The sequence below is a fragment of the Leopardus geoffroyi genome, chromosome C3 (genome assembly GCF_018350155.1).
Source record: "Leopardus geoffroyi isolate Oge1 chromosome C3, O.geoffroyi_Oge1_pat1.0, whole genome shotgun sequence".
Classification (NCBI taxonomy): Eukaryota; Metazoa; Chordata; class Mammalia; order Carnivora; family Felidae; genus Leopardus; species Leopardus geoffroyi.
In genome coordinates this window covers 99,175,936-99,192,934 of record NC_059338.1, presented here as the reverse complement: position 1 = coordinate 99,192,934, position 16,999 = coordinate 99,175,936, and the positions used below count along the sequence as shown (strand labels likewise).

The following is a 16,999-nucleotide window of genomic DNA, read 5'->3' as shown; positions in this document are numbered from 1 at the left end:
TTGAACAATGTTAAAGCACTAGTGTATTTGCACATTATGATTATATACACCAGCATTGGTACAGATACAGGAGCAGATATAGGTATAGAATATCATCACCAGAACATACATTGAATTAATGTTTTCAGTTTACAGAATACTTTAAACTGGCCCTGAACATAGAGGCCTGGATGGAAGAATACCCTATAAGTATTCATTCTTTTGGGGACCAGCAGACCAGGAACCAGGTTCCTACATTTTATGCAGCCTATGTGGCTCTTTGAAAGAGTTAATAATGCATTTCATAGTGAAGTGCATGGACCAGTACTTGCATAAGGGATATTTTGGAGCTTATTAAAAATTCAGATTTCTGGAGCTCACTCTAAAGCAAATAAATGAAATTCTCACATTTAACGCACTTCCCAGGTGATGTGTATGGAATTCAGATTATTAGAATGATTGGGCATTAATTTAGGAAACTAAGATAAAATGCCTGTGAGTTCCTTAGCATTAGGGATTGTTTTTTTCTTATTTGTATTTCTGGCACCTAGCACAGTGCCTGGCCCATGGGAAGTGATAGTTATACACACACACACACACGCGCGCGCGCGCACACACACACACACACACACACACATATTTTTGCTTTTAGAGAGAGAATGTGTGTGTGGAAGCAGGAGAAGGGGCAGAGAGAGAAAGAGAGAGAATCCCAAGCAGACTCCACACTGTCAGCTCAGAGCCAGCAGTGGAGCTTGATCTCAGGAACTGTGAGATTGTGATCTGAGCCGAAATCAAGAGTTGGATGCTCAACCGTCTGAGCTACCAAGGTGCCCTGATAGTTATATATTTATTACATTGATTATTTGGCTTAATACTTGTAATGTTGTAATAAGTTCTTGTATTGTACTATAACATTTTTCTTCAAAATGTCTTTTTTTTAGTTTGTTTAATTATTTTGAGACAGTGTATGTGCCTGCACGAGCAGGGGAGGGGCAGGGAAGAAGGGAGAGAGAGAAATCCCAAGCAGGCTCCATGCTCTCAGCACAGAGCCCAACACAGGCTCCATCTCACCCAAGGTGCAATCATGACCTGAGCCAAAATTAAGAAGAGTCAGATGCTCAACTGACTGAGCCACCCAGGTGCCCCTCTTCAGAACATCTTGTAATAACTTTTCAAACCACTTTCATAATCTCAGTGATTGCACCTTATATACAATAGGAACTTAATGATTGTTGATTACATGAATGAGTAAAATAATGCGTGGTAACACTTTATCACTCTTACCTCAGAGCAGTGTGCCACCCCTAATTACTTGGGATACTGACTTTTGTCCCTGAAGGTTATCACAGCTGAGAGTCAAACCCTCTGTGTTTAGTATCTGCCACAATTTCCACATGACCATGGATGAGCAACTGCTAATCCCTACTGACTTGGGCCTTGTAATCTATAAATAAAGAAAGTTGCAGAGATTCAATGAGATAATACGCATGGGGATACTTTGAAATAAGTAAAGTGCTTTGCAAATATAAGTTATTATTCTTATTTTCTCCATCAAGGTCATCTTCATCAAGAACTTTCTACCTGCCTCAGGTCTTGGAAGAGCCAATCACTGCCCATTTATATGTGGTAAGCTTGGGACAAGAGTATATTTAAGAAATTTGTGAATGTGAGATCCTTGAGTGTCGGAGTGGCAAATAAGTTGACCCATGTCCACCATTTCACCTCTGGTATCTACGGCCAATGTCACTAAGGAATTATAGTCCTCTAAAAAAAAAAAAAAGAATTATAGACCTCTTGTTCTTATGTGCTCAGAAGTTCCCTCCCAGACTTTCTCAACCCAGTGCCACAGGCAACCTCTGTGATTAATTGTCATTGACCCTTCAGTAGAACCTATTTGCCATCTCTAATGTAGGATAAATTTATATATAAGTATGCATGTATTAGATTTGAGTTGTGCATATATTTCTTAAAGATATGAGATTACATTGTATGTATGAAGGACGTGGGGGTTGTATATACATATTGTGTGTATATATGTGTAGATAGAGATGTACATATTATTTGTGACATAATACTGAGTCTGATATGAATGTATGTGTATGTGTAAAATAAAGAGAAACCAAGAAGATATTAAGGTCATCTTTTTAGCTAGGCTTTAGCATTAAAAATTCACAATAAAGTCTTCTGAAAGAAGTAAGAACAATATAAAGATTACATAGGTCTCCCTGCTGTCAGCAAGTGTTATAGTCAGCCTCTCAGGCACCAGAACCAGATTTTCTTTTTTATTGCTGGGGAGATCCCAGTTGGAGTCTTATTGGGGAGATCCCAGCTGGAGTCAGAATATGAGCATGAAACATTTGGATAATTTAATTTTACAATGGGATAACTGGAGTTTAGCGTCCTGTAGTGGAAATACCAGTAGTCCTTTGGAATAATGTCCCAGCTATATCTCTTAGCTGCTTGCTCAAGTATTTCATGTCCTAAATGAATTCTTCCCTTCAACAAAAATCAGTTCACTTATAAGCACCTACTAGTATGCCAGCCAGTGCTAGATGCTAGATCAAAAACCCTGATCCCCCAAAGTTTAGATTAAATCATTCTACGTGCTCCAATAGCACTTTTAATTTCTGCTCTCAAAAAACCTATCACATTGTGGGATAATTACCTGTATCTCCCACTGAAGTATAGACTCCCATAAGAAAGGACTGATTCACTATTGTATCTCTATTGGTAAACCAGGGGCTGGCAACCTTTCTCTGTATAGGGTCATCTAATGAACATTTTAGGATTTTCAGACCGTACGTTCTCGTCTGTCTCAATGACTCAATTTGTCAATGTAATGAGAAAGCAGACATAGACAATATAAAATTGAATGGATGTGACTCTGTTGCAATAAAACCTTATTCACAAAAGCAGGTGGGTTAAAATTTGTTCTCTGTTGCTTGGCATGTGGTCAGAGCTCAATGGATTTTTAGTGGTAGTAGTAGTAGTAGTGCTATGTTAATTTTGTTGAATTCATAATAAAATTCTAATGAAATAGAATGTTCGCTTTCATGGATCTTACACTCTCCTGAAGACTAAACAATTACAACAGAGTATGAAGAGTCCATGGACCGTGGGTGGTGACTTATGGAAGCCCAGAGAACAGGCATCCTGTGAAACTAGGGGAGTAGATTAGAAAAGGCTTTCTGGAAGAGATAGATCCAGAATTCTATTTTGAAGAAAACATAGAAGATAGAGAAGACAAGAGGTAGAAAGGCTGTTCTAAGGTAAGAGAAGAGCACCAGTACTAATGCAGAGCAGCACAGAAGTCCATGACACATTTGGAGAGCTGCAGGTGGTTCATTCTGGGAATCTTGACTATGGAAGATGGTGTTGCAGTTTGCTTCCTCCACCTGTGCGCTAACCTCCTTGTCTATTTTCCTTTGGGACCCATTCCATCCTTTGTTTCTTTGTCCTCTTTCTCTTAATGGTTCTTTCACCTTGGCAGATAAACATGCCCAACTATTTTCTTTATCTGAAACTACTATTTCCGTCTCTACTGTTGACACTACCACCACCATCACCGCCTGCATCATCACTTAAACCACAACCTCCACTGCCACCAGCATCTTCGCCACCACTATCTCTGCCACCTCTAGCATCTTCATCACCTCCAAGACCACCACTGCTACGAGCACCTTCATATCTGTCATCTGCACCGTCACTTCTGCCACCTCCTTCACCAGCTGTGCCACCATCACTGCCATCGCCATATCCACAATGAAACTTTCCTTCAGTCTTCTGTCCCTCTAAGTCAGTCATGACATCTCCCTATTTCACAGACAACCTTCTTGAAAGAGTACTATACACTTGGTTTTTTTTCTCTTTGACATTCTCATTTGCTATTCAGCCAACCACAACCTGGTTTCATTTCTCATCACCCCATTGAAATTATTTGAAATAAAGTCACTACTTGCCATGATCATCGTATTGCCATTCTCAGTGGACTCTTTGGCCCTTAACTTAGTTGACCTCTCCGTGGCATTTGATTCTGTTTGAGTTTCGTAATGCTAAAATGTTTAGTTGCCTCCTGATTTTTTATCCTTTTCTTTTCAGTTTTCTCTAAGGGCCACCATCATCTAGTTACCCCTTACATGTGGGCATTTCCTTGGCTGTCCACTGATTTCAAAATCATTAGCCAACTGTGTGTAACCTCTCCTACTTGGTTCCTGCATCCAGTGAGTAGGAGCAAGGCAGTTGGCTGCAAGGGAGTGAGAAAACCTGGGCACCAATGTGTTTGGCATAGCTGCTGAGGGAAATGAGAAAAGGAGTTGGCTAAGATGTGCTGGCCAGGGCAGGGAGCCCAGTGGAAGTTGCAGATCTTAAATTTGTAATGTCTTGAAACCACTCAGTGGTATGTTATTTCCACCATGCTAAGAATAGGAAAAAAAATTGATTTGATGGATATTCGTCTAGAAAAAGAGATAAAATCCCTAAATAAATTTCCTTATGATCTTCACTGGGACTGTTCCCTAAACTGACATCATATCCTCAAACAACTGAGAGTGTAGGGCTATCAAAAAATAGTAATCTCTAACTATTTTGTAGTTAAATCAACACATCCTTCTTATATGACGTGATAACTCTTTATTCTATCCTTCCTTCATTTTCAGAGATGTTGTAAGGTTTATATTTATTTTTTTTAATAATATGGAATAAAGTTAGATCTGTCTATAGCCCTTGATGTAATCTTTGTAGACTTTAAGATGATTTTTTTTTAATACTGAATCCTGGAACAGGCAGAATACATTTTGATGTAAACATTTGGAGCTATCCCCCTGAAAAGGGGCTCCCCTGTATTTTTAGGACTGGTCTAAACCAGTTCATTCTTAACCAGAATCCTTATTCACAATGCATGGATATTTGCAAGTCTGAATTCGTATGTTATTTGGTTTTCTATTTCATGTTGCATTTTCTGTTGCAGATCTTTGAATATACTACTTAAAATTGTTAGAAGTCAGAGGGAATTATATTTTGGATAAAATCCAAACATTTTAACATGGCTTTTCATTAGAGGTCCCCAGTCTGTCTTTCCACCTGCAGCTTTTCTAACCTCACAACATATGCTCTAGCCATATTGAATTACTTCTGAATCTTCAAACATGCCTTGCCCTCTCTTACCATCTCATCCTTGTGCATGCTACGCATTCACAGTAGATTATGTTCCCTCTGACTTATTTCTGTGAACTTTGCAAAGCTTCATATTGGGACATCTTTCCTGACACCCTAATGTTAATTGTATCATAGGACTTCATGAATCACATTGTAATAATTCCATTTTTGTTACTCCTACTAGACAATGAAATCCTTGGAGATCTGTTTTTGTCCCAACATCCAGTACCTAGCACAGGGACTTGACAATTGAAGGCATTCAATAATTGATATTTGGCTGAATGAATGAATGAATGAATGAATGAAGTTACTCTTTGTGTTCTATTTTTCTTTAAATCACATTACTGTGACATTTTCAATCATTTGTCACAGCTTCTTGAATATAAAATTATGTTTTAGTAATATTTAATATAAATATTGTTTCTGAGTGTCTTTGTGTCTTTGTAGTTGTTTAGTATTATTCACCAGCGATCTTGTTCTATTCCTGCTCTCCTAGGCTTTACCTCCTCTATTTTCATGCATTTACTTGCTTCTGCCTGCAGGCCTAGACTGACTTGTACTGCAGCAGGAAGTATAGAAGGCTTCCTGCCAGGGACTGAAGGTTGCCTTAAAATCAAACTCTCCTTTTTGCTGGTACCTGGTATCTTTTCTTCTGCTCATCCTGCTTGTAGATTATCTTGTTGCTAACCTGCCTTGGCTTTTGACCATCTGCCCTGCCTTCTAGCTTTGAGAATCTTCAGTTCTTCTATGCTTTCTTGTCTCTTTACTCACCAGCCGTTTGCTCTGACCTTCCATTGCAGGCATTGATTTTTCCTTTTTTTCTTGGTTTCTCATTTTACTATAACATCTGACCTCTGACTTATTTGTGTGTTTGAATTATGGGCTAAGCAGTATGGTTGCTATTTTATCACCTCACTTAGATCCCTTACTTTGAATATACCTAGGCTTTCCCGGTCTTAGATGCATGCATTATTATCTTGAGGTAACAGCTTGGCTCTGTACAAGAATGCTGTTCCTATTTCTTCATGTTGACTTTGGAAATTGAGGCACAGGGGTTTATAAACTCCAAGTCAACTACTGTGCTATTTATGGTCTGTAAACAAAACATATAATCTAATGAATCTGAAAGTGGTGTTTAATCTATGACATACTAAGTAGCCTTAATTGTGGCCGTGCATCAGAATTACTTGTAGAACTTACAGTATGTTCAGGTGCTTGGGCCCTCCCACAGAGGCATTGAATCAGTATCTTGAGGTGGAACCTCAGCATATATATTTTTGAAAGTCTCTTGATTTATTTTAATGAACACCATGGATTGAAATTGAGCAGCACTGCTACACTAATGATTACTCCAGATGTCGTACATTAGCTATGACAATGAGGATCTCAGATGTTAGAGGACTAATAAAAGTCAACGTTATCCATTGCTCACTGTATGCATCTAATTTCCCATGTAATTAATCTTCCAATCAACACTATGCACTAGGTACTATCTACATAGAGGGTTATTAAACTTAAATTTGAGAGATGTTAACTTAGTAGATGAAGTAGATGAAATAGCTAATTGCAGAGTTAGAGATTCTTACACTTAGACATTGTGCTATATGGGATACCAATGGCGCATTGATTGTGTGTCATCGTAAACAATACATTGTAACTGTTATTAATCCATCAGTTTACTACTAGAGTTAATATGTTAAAAAAAAATCTGATCATTTTATTACCTTGCTTGAGGATTCCTATAGTCTCCTCATTGCTGACAAGATAAAGTAAATTTTCCTTGCCATGATATAAAATATCAATCCATTTTCCCACTCCCTCTCCAATTCTATCTTCTCTGTCATTTCCTCTATACATTGGTCATGCTATATTTCCCACCATTTTTGTAACACATCAAACTCTGAAACAATGAAATACCTTTGTAATTGGGATTTGAGACTCCTTTGAAGAGGAAATCAGTTCTTTCCAGATTCTGAAACGACTAAAGGGTCATAGGAGTCAAGGATGGATAGATCAGCTTTATAATGAGTAAATTAGACTGGGAAGAGGCAACCTGGATCCAGTGTCTTGAATTGAGCCTACCCAGCTGGTTATGGATGAAGCAGCTGGATAAGTGCTGGTGTCCCACAGGGATGGGGAATCCAGGAGCTGGCAGACCTTGGAGGAACACCCCTGCTTCCTGTTGGAAGTGAGCACATGAACTGAGGCTTCCCAGTGTCATCAGTCCCACAGTCCCATCAGCCATAATTTCATCTAGGGTGGAATGAGTGAGAAGTCAAAGGAATCTTTCCAAGATCTCTAAGAAGATTGAAGTCCTGTTTATAACTTGAAACAAGAACTTGGAAAGAGAGAGTGGAAGATTCCCCCTATACTTTTCATGTGTAGTTTCCCTTGCTTTGAGTGGCCTCCTCTGCCTTCACCACCAGCTCATGTATTGCTTCTTTGAAACTTTCTTATTTTTATAATGTATAACATGTGACTCCCTCTCTAGCCATAGCATTCAGTTCATACCTCTTTTATGATACAATTATCCCATAGCATATGCACTTACATGCTTGTCCATTCCAAGGACTGTGAGCTTTTCTGAGGCAGGACCCTTGTCTCATTCATTCTTATAACCCCCAGTGCTAAGCACAGTGCCTGGAACATTGTGTTCGTTCTTCACAGATATTAAGAGTATTCCAAGGTATGGCCACTCCAAGTTGCCCTGCTCTCTAGAGGTGGCCTACAGTTATTTAGCTTCTTTATCTGTGCCTAGTACAGTGCCTGGAACACGGCACTTGGGACATCACACCGTAAAGGTTGAGTGAATGATTTAGTTACAGCAGATCATTTCATACAGTGAAATTTATTGGCTGCCATTTTGTTTTGAGGTGTTGGACTTTTTTGGGGGGGGGGGCATTTTTTTAAGTTTTTATTTAAATTCAGTGTAGTATTAGTTTCAGGTGTCCAATATAGTGATTCAGTACTTCCATACATCACCCAGTGCTCATCATGACAAGTGCCCTCCTTGAACCCTATCACCTGTTTAAACCAATCCCCCTTCCACCTCACCTCTCTTTTGGTAATCATGAATTCTCTATAGTTAAGAGTCTGTTCCTTGATTTGCCTCTCTTCCCCTCAACCCCCCTCCCGCCCTTTGCTTATTTCTCTTGTTTCTTAAATTCCACATATGAGTGAAATCATATGATATTTATCTTTCTCTGACTGACTTATTTTGCTTAGCATCATAATCTAGCTCCATCCATGTCATTGAAAATGGCAGGTTTTCATTCATTTTATGGCTGAATAATATACTCTGTGTGTGTGTGTGTGTGTGTGTGTGTGTGTGTGTACACATAACATCTTTATGCATTCATCAATTGATGGACAGTTGGGCTTTCATAATTTGGCTATTATAGATACTGCTTCTATTCACATAGGGGTTCATATGCCCTTTGAATTAGTGTTTTTGCATTCTTTGAGTCAAGTACCTAGTAGTGCAATTGCTGGACATAGGGTAGTTCTATTTTTAACTTATTTAAGGAACCTCCATACTTTTCTCCAGAGTGACTGCACCAGTTTGCATTCCCACCAACAATGAAAGACGGTTCCCTTTTCTCCACATTTTGTTGTTTCTTGTGTGATTTTAGCCATTCTGACAGGTGTCGGGTAATATCTCATGATAGTTTTGATTTACATTTCTCTGATGATGAGTAATGATGAACATTTTTTCATGTGTCTATTGGCCATCTGGATGTCTTCTTTGGGGAAATGTCTGTTCATGTCTTCTGCTCATTTATTAACTGGATTATTTGCTTTTTGGATGTTGAGTTTTAGAAGTTCTTTCTGTATTTTGGATATACTAACCCTTTATTGGATAGATCATTTGTGCAGAAGCTTTTTATTTTGATACAGTTACAATAGTTTGTTTTGCTTTTGTTTCCCTTGTCTCAGACATATCTAGCAAGAAGCTGCTATGGTCAACGTGAAAGAAGTTACTGCCAATGTTCTCTTGTAGGAGTGTTATGGTTTTAGTTCTCACATTGAGGTCTTTCATCCATTTTGAATTTATTTTTGTGTATGGTGTAAGAGAGTGGTCCATTTTCATTCTTTTGCTTGTTATGGTCCAGTTTTCCCAATACCGTTTATTGAAGAGACAGTCTTTCTGCCATTGGATATGCTTTCTTGTTTCATCAAAGATTAATTGACCATATAATGATGAGTCCATTTTAGGGTTTTCTATTTTGTTGCGTTGATCTATATGTCTGTTTTTGTGCCAAGAGTGTTGGACTTTTAATAGTAAAAGATGTATATTTTGAGAATGGACCAAATATGGATAAAATCAATCAAATGTTACCTTGGAACAAATAAAAAAAAACCCACTTAAATATTAATGGAAAGCTACTGAATTGGGAATCTGTAAAATTCCATGGGCTGTACAGGATTAGTCTTGTAAAATATAGTCACATGCTTTCAAAAGTGCTACTTATAATGCTATATAACTGATGTGAATGGTCACATATATACCAGATATGAACTCATGGGAGATTTATTCATTTGTAAAGCCCACATTCTATTAAATGGAAGCATTAAACTTTTTTTGGAATTACTTATGTCATTTTATTATTTTCACAGTCCAGCATTACAGCTTTGCTCATGTTCTTTCAGACTGGTACTTTATTTGAAAAGTTCTGGGGTGCCTGGGTAGTTCAGTTGGTTAAGCATTTGACTTCGGCTCAGGTCATGATCCAATTTCTTAGGTTTCAGGAAATAAATTTAAATAAAAGTCCCTATTAGGTGTTGTCATGTGAAATAATAAAATTAAACAAATATTGGCATGGAATTTGTAATTATGTTTCTGGGCCTGTGAATCAATTTAATTCATCCCCTGATCCTTGGAACTAGTTGATGAAATCACTGAAGATAGTAGGTCAGCATGCTTATACTTTATATTTGCCCCTCTAGACACAGACTCTGGAAGCTGGAAGCAAATTTCTTTTCTTTTCCCAGAAAATTTCATTGTATTTTCCTTCATACCATGCTAACCCTTTACTGAAGAAAATAAACTTAATATGAGAATATTTTCTTGAATTTGTTAAATGTGAGAGAATGTAGGTAATGCACAGTGCCTAGTATGTGGGTGACAATAAATTATTGTTGCTAGTCCTGCTTCACAGCATATTTCTCTTCCAGTGTTTAGTTCCACAACCTCCTAGGGGCAGTGACCCTGTCTTATTAGCCTTTGTATTGTTTGCATCACCTGCATGGCCCCTTGCACATATGAGATACAATAAATTTTGGTGAACAAATGAGTCCATCAGTTGATTAAAGAGAGAATTGAATGGGGCAACATGTGTGAAAACAGCTTGCAAATTAGAAAATGCTGTTCTAGTAGGAGATTACTATTATTTGTTATGTTGAGTAATTTTTAAAAGTTTTTGAAATATGATGACATTCAGAAAGGTGTCAGATCATAAGTGTGAATTTCCAAAAAGTGAACAAACCCAAGTAACCAGCCCCCAAATAGAAACAAACCAACATCCCAGAAGCCTCTTTATGGTCCCTTCCAGTCACTATCTCCTCCCAGACGTAACTACTATCCTGACTTCTAACATGATTGATTCATCCTGCCTGTTTTTGATTTTCATAAAATTGAATCATACAGATTATATTCTTTTTGCTTACTTCTGCTCAATATTGTGAGATTCATACATATCTTAGGATGTAGTTTATTCATTCTCATTGACATATAGTATCCTTTGGTGTGAATGTATTTTAATTTGTTTATCCTTTTAACTGCAGAGGGACTTGGTTGTTTCCAGTTTTTGATTCATCTGAATAGTGCAATAATGTTCTTCTAAATGTCTTATGGGAAAGATAAGTACCTATTTCTTTTGACTATAGTATACCTAGAAGAGGAATTGCCTCTGGGTACAGACATATTCAGCTTTAGCTGATGCTGTCAGACCATTTGCCAAAGAATTTATAACTATTTACACTGCTATTAGCAACGTAGGAGAGTTCCAGTTGCTCTTCATCCTAGACAAGACTTGATACTTGTCTGGTTTGTTCATGTTAGCCATTCTGGTGGGTGTCTGGTGGTATTCCAATGTGTTTAATTTGTATTCCTGTGATACTAATGAAAACAAAGACCTTTTTTTTTATTGGCCATTTGGCTATTCTCTCTTATGAAGTGCCTGTCCAAGATTTTGCATTTTTTAATGGGGTTTTCTTCTTTAAAAAAAATTCACAGGGCGCCTGGGTGGCTCAGTCAGTTGGGCATCCGGCTTCAACTTTGGCTCAGGTCACAATCTCACGGTCTGTGAGTTTGAGCCCCGTGTTGGGCTCTGTGCTGACAGCTCAGAGCTTGGAGCCTGTTTCAGATTCTGTGTCTGCCTCTCTCTCTGCCCCTCCCCCCACTGGCACCCTGTGTGTGTGTCTCTCTCTCAAAAATAAATAAACATAAATAAAAAAATTTTAAAAATTCTGTAATAGTTCTTTGTATATTCTAGATATGGGTTCTTTGTCAGATATGAGTATGGCAATTATCTTTTAGGTGAACAGTTTTAACCTGCAGTCCATTTAGAGTGAAGCCACTCCATAGCACCAATTACGGGTGGTGTCAACTTGAAATCTACTTCAATTTCTTGAGTAGATTTCACCAGATACCAGTGCCAGGGCCTCATTCCTGAACAACCGAATCAGAGTCTCTGAGGATAGGGACTAGCTCTACATGTTGTCCATCATTGTATCTCCAGTGCCGAATAAACAGTATTCTTGATATTAAAAAAGATATTTAAAATTTTATCTTTAGTTCAAGATTCATTCTTCTGCAAACAGTATACAATATAATTTGAATGCATTTTTTCACATGGTTAAAGTAAATTACATCATTTATAGAATTTGATAAATAGGGAAAGATAAAAATTTATCTTGCATGTTTGCTTTGTGTTCCTGATTATAATAAAACAAACCTTCTAACAGAATGTTTAATAATATCCTCATATAAAATGGAAGAGTCATTTAAAATTACTTTTTTTCCTATTCCTCATAAAATGATATCATGATTTAAAACAGTTTAAGGGGGATTATGCAATTTAATATTCTAGCAAAGAAGGTTATGGTGCAAAATCAGTTGGGGTTTGTTTCTCTGGAGGGGCAAATGGGTAGAAATTAAAATCTGTAGGTTGTGGCTCATGATTAAGAATTTGAGGAGAGGGGCGCCTGGGTGGATGAGTCCATTAAGCGTCTGACTCTTGGGTTCAGCTCAGGTCATGATCTTGCAGTTTGTGAGTTCGAGCATCACATCAGGCTCTGCACTGACAGCATGGAGCCTGCTTGGGATTCTCTGTCTCCCTCTCTCTGCCCCTCCCCCCACCTGCCCTCTATCTCTCTCTCTCAAAATAAATAAATAAACATTAAAAAAAATAAAAAGAATTTGAGGAGAGAGCTGCCCAGCAATGCAAAGGACTCCTTTCAGGAGGCCTTGAAAGACCCATTAAGAAGAGTAATCACATGGAGTTTGAATTTCCATTCAAATGGAAATTTCTACAGTAAGTCAGATTGGATGACCTTTAACAATGCCTTGCACCTTTGTATTCTATATGTTTTTTGCACTGTAAGACACTTTATATGGGGCAAACACACGTCTTCCCAATCCCATTTCTCTTGATACTCTTGCCTTGTATGCAGAGGCATGCACTGACCTTAGGTTTTTGGAAGTCACCCTTTGAAGGAGTTTTCACTGAACAGATACCTAACTGTTATTGATTTAGCTGAGAGGTTCTTATTAGACTTCCATCTTCCTTTCGCATTTATTTTTGCTCTATATTTTTAGGGACCTCCCTCAGCTAGATTCAAGATGTTCTGTGAAATGAAAATGTAGCCGAATGGAAAGCAAGATTGACAGTGAGAATCCTCAATCTGCCATTTATAAAGGATAATTTGTTCAACATTAAATATAAAAAGCTCTGCCTGATGGTTGCATTATAACCAGTGGGGTGTCTTGTCAACCAACGTGCTGGGAAGCAGGTTTATACAACTCACTCCTTTCAATAATTATTGCCTTTTAAGTGAGAGCATCCAAGCATGTTAAATGAGACTTAGTTCATAATTGTCAGATATTAGTATAATGGATTCAGCTAAAAGGATTTTAGACATTTGGGCCAATTTGGCCCTCTGTTCTAGAAGCTGCATGTGGCACGGTATGAACCTGCCTCTTAAAATTGGAGAGAGGACAATGTGAATGACTGAATACCTGGCTTTAGTTTTGAATATTTCCTGACTCTTTTCCCACCCAATCCTGCATCACTGCATTGAAGCAGGCTTACCTCTAACAGACAGAAACACACGTAGTAAGTTATTTACTCTAGGATGCACTAAAATCAGAGCTTAATTCTCAGGCTGAAAACCCACAATCAAAAATATTTTCATTTGGCTTCTTAGCTTGCATTCCCAAGTGTTACATGGAATTTGTTAGGCAGTTTTTAGTCTTATGTCAGGAAGAGAGCTGTGCTGAATTCCTAGGATGTGTCCTGAACTGCAGCATATTGTACCAGTCCCTAGGTCTGTAAAAGCTTTTATATGAAAAAAACATGACATTTCAATTTACCTTTTTCTTAAGCCTCTAATACATAAGGTGTGTACCCATAACAGGGAAATCACACCCGTTCTGGTGGTAACTCAATCAGCATGTCAAGGGCGGGCCTCGATTTCCACACTTTGGCTGGGTTGGCATTGTTACTTACACAGTTAGGAACCTTTTGAAGAGCTCTTGCAATATGGTGTCAGGAACATTTTGGGAGATTCCAGGGAAAGCATGATTATTTTGATAAACACATAGCTCGTGACTTTTAAGCAGTTAAGGATCTCTGACCTAACCTCAGAGAACCTATAGATGGGGACTGAACCTCCCTGCTGTCAATATTCATTTTAGAATATCCCTTGGCTGTATTATGTCTCGAAATCCTTGAGTCTATGATAAAATTTTATTCCACATCCATGCCAAGGTCCAATCATGGGCCAACCACATATTTCCCCCCATCTTTTGAACAGTACTTATTAGTTTACGCAGGTAATACACGAATGCATTCTTGTAGGAATATTCTAAACAATGAATAACTGTGTTCAGGATTAAAGAGTTGGTCTCTTTTCACTCCTACCACTAATCCCACTCACACCCTAGAAGTAGTTACCATTAATAGAAGAATATCATTTTCTGTTCTTTTTAATGTATTTATGCTCATATGTAAAGAACACATACAAATACATAGTTGAGCAAGTATTAAAGGAATCACAGAGCACACTTTTTTTTTGTTATTTGCCTTTTTTGTTAAAAAATATAAATTGTGTTTAAACAAAAATTGTCAGTATTTGGGAATGTGTCTCTGTTTACAAATTGAGACTTGGACAAGTTTTCCAAAGGCCTCACATGTGACCCTGACTGTACTATTTCACCTCCCCCCACATTGTCTTTGCCATTGTCTCACAGTCCAGCTGCATCAAGAGGGATAATGTTCCATTCAGTGCCTTCAGATTAAAATATACATAAGATTTTTGAACCAGCAGGGTGAGAAAATGGAAAGAGTTAACAAAGATTCTAATTAAGAGCTAAACAGTGTACATAGATAGTCTGCTTAGGCAGCAAGGGAATATTTCGCATAGCCTCAGAGATGGAAATGGGATAATTGCTAAGAAAAATGGGTCCATCTAACCTATTATCCCTTATTTCTGCCAAATTCTAGCAGCTTCCTTAACCCTTTCTTTATGACCACTTGACAACCCAGCAGAAGGCAAGAGCTCTTCCTGCAATGTTGAGCTTGATTGCTTACAATCTTCTGCCCCTAGGGGTTCTCCCCCCCACCCTTGATTAGGAGAAATGGCCCCCTGCTCATCCTGTCAAGACTACCCGGCTGCACAGTGAATGGGGGAGAAATCTCATTTTGGAGACAAGCATTTTCTGTGAACTCTATTAAGCAACAAAGCAGTCAGGCTTTCACGGGGGTCACATTTCCAGAATATAATCACCAACTTCTTGGGTGCAATATAAGGCCCCTGCCGGAGTCCACTCTTTCCATGTTCGTCAATGTGATTATTTCACGATAACAGCTTTCTCAAGGGAGTCAGAGATGCATTCTGCACATTTTAATGAGCCTGTCATCCGGCCTCAATTTTTTTCCCCCTTACTCTTTATTTCTTTTCTGATTCCTTTCTTTCATGTTGTGAGCCACATGTATTTGGGAGGCCAAGAGGACACAGAAATTTTAAATGTCATCCAGCATAGATGAAAATCCATTGTCTTCCCTTCTTGAAATTTGGCAATATTGCAGGGTTTTTTTTTCTTTAATTCTATAAGGTTAAAAATATTCTGTATCTGGGTTCTGAGAAAAAATAATGTATAATAGTCATGGAATTTCAATATTTTCCTAGGTAAAGAATAATGTTATTTTTCATGAAAAATTGAAACATGTTAAGTACAATTATAATAAAGAGCATTATGACAAATATCCCTGTGTAATAAAAGATTTCAGAGTCCTACCCAAAGACCCAGCAAATTCAAGATTCCATAGTTATAGTTTTACTAGAATTTATTAAAAGAGCTAGATGATCTGTATATAGACACAGCGGTTTTAATGCTAACATTCTAATTTTTAGGTGTTACTTATTTGGTAGCAAATACTGAATTTGGGATCCATAAAAATTTGGTTTTGATTTTTAAGAACAGGAAAAAAAGAAAGAGTAGATTAAGGCTGGTCAAAATATTTGATTTCATTTCTGTTTTCATACCATCTCATATTTTCTAAATTTATACTTAATTTTCAATATGTTTAATTATTTTTCTCACACTAGACTTTGTTTTTTTAATAACTAGATATATCCTGAGGTTTTCTGTAAAGGATAGTAGAGTAGAATTTGATTTTATAAATGTTTACCTTGAGATTTGCTATGTAAAGATTATGGATTGGAGTATATTTTAGTGAGTTTCAACTAGCCATTGATGGTTTTTTTCTTCTAGTTTTTTCAGATGGCTTTTGTTAATGAATGATGTCTGTGACTAATGCTCCCTGTAGCTTTACCTACTTAAATTAATCTGGCTCTTTATCCTTTGTAAACATATTTATGATCTGCTTCAATCAGATTTTCTGAAAACAAAGGAAAGTATTCTCCCTCTTTTCTCAGGAGGCTTACAATGATATGCATTGAACTAATCCAGTTGGATTAATATGATTATTTTTGTGTGTATATGCAAAAGGGCATTGATTGCTCAATAACATATGAGAAAAGAGCGATGACTATTTTCCTGCCAGCTTTGTTGCATCTGGATCTGGGGGAGAAGTTCTCTGTGGGCCAAGAACCTATGTGGCTGCTAGCTCTAAGACTTTTTCTTAGGAGCGGTGCTCTCCCTCTGGAACCAAGGATACATTCCCCAATTCAGACAAAGAAGATGCATTGGCTCACCTTCACTTATACCCTTTTTCTATCAGTGATGAGGGGCTGTTACGCACAGACTTATGCTCCCACTTGGCCACCAGGGTGACAGAACTGAGGCCTGGGTATCAAGGCCAGTTGCCCTCTGTCTGAGCCTGGATATGGCTCCATGAAGTTATCCCTCACACAACTTCATGTGTGTGTGTTTGGTCTGTTTTGACTGCTACAAGGAAATATCTTAAAGTATCTTAGACTGGGTGGCTTATAAACAACAGAAACTTATTTCTCACAGTTCTGGAGGATAGGAAGTCCAACATTAAGGTGCTGGTATGGGTGCACTCTGTTAAGAATCTTCTTCCTGGTCCATAGCAGGTACCTTCTTACTTACTCCACCTACTTAGGGGTAGAGGCTTGGGATCTCTGTGGTTTCTTTAAGAGTGCTGAATTCCATTCAGGA

At 37.9% G+C, this 16,999-nt stretch overlaps 1 protein-coding gene across 1 annotated transcript in view; it reads left to right on the top strand.

Moving 5' to 3' along the window:
* Positions 1-16,999, top strand: part of LOC123586621 (translation initiation factor IF-2-like) — a 49,380-nt gene that overhangs the window by 6,935 nt on the left and 25,446 nt on the right. Inside the window, exon 2 of the mRNA XM_045455833.1 lies at positions 1,536-1,605. The gene's annotated coding sequence lies outside the window, so the exon portion shown is untranslated. The remainder of the gene's footprint in view (positions 1-1,535; positions 1,606-16,999) is intronic.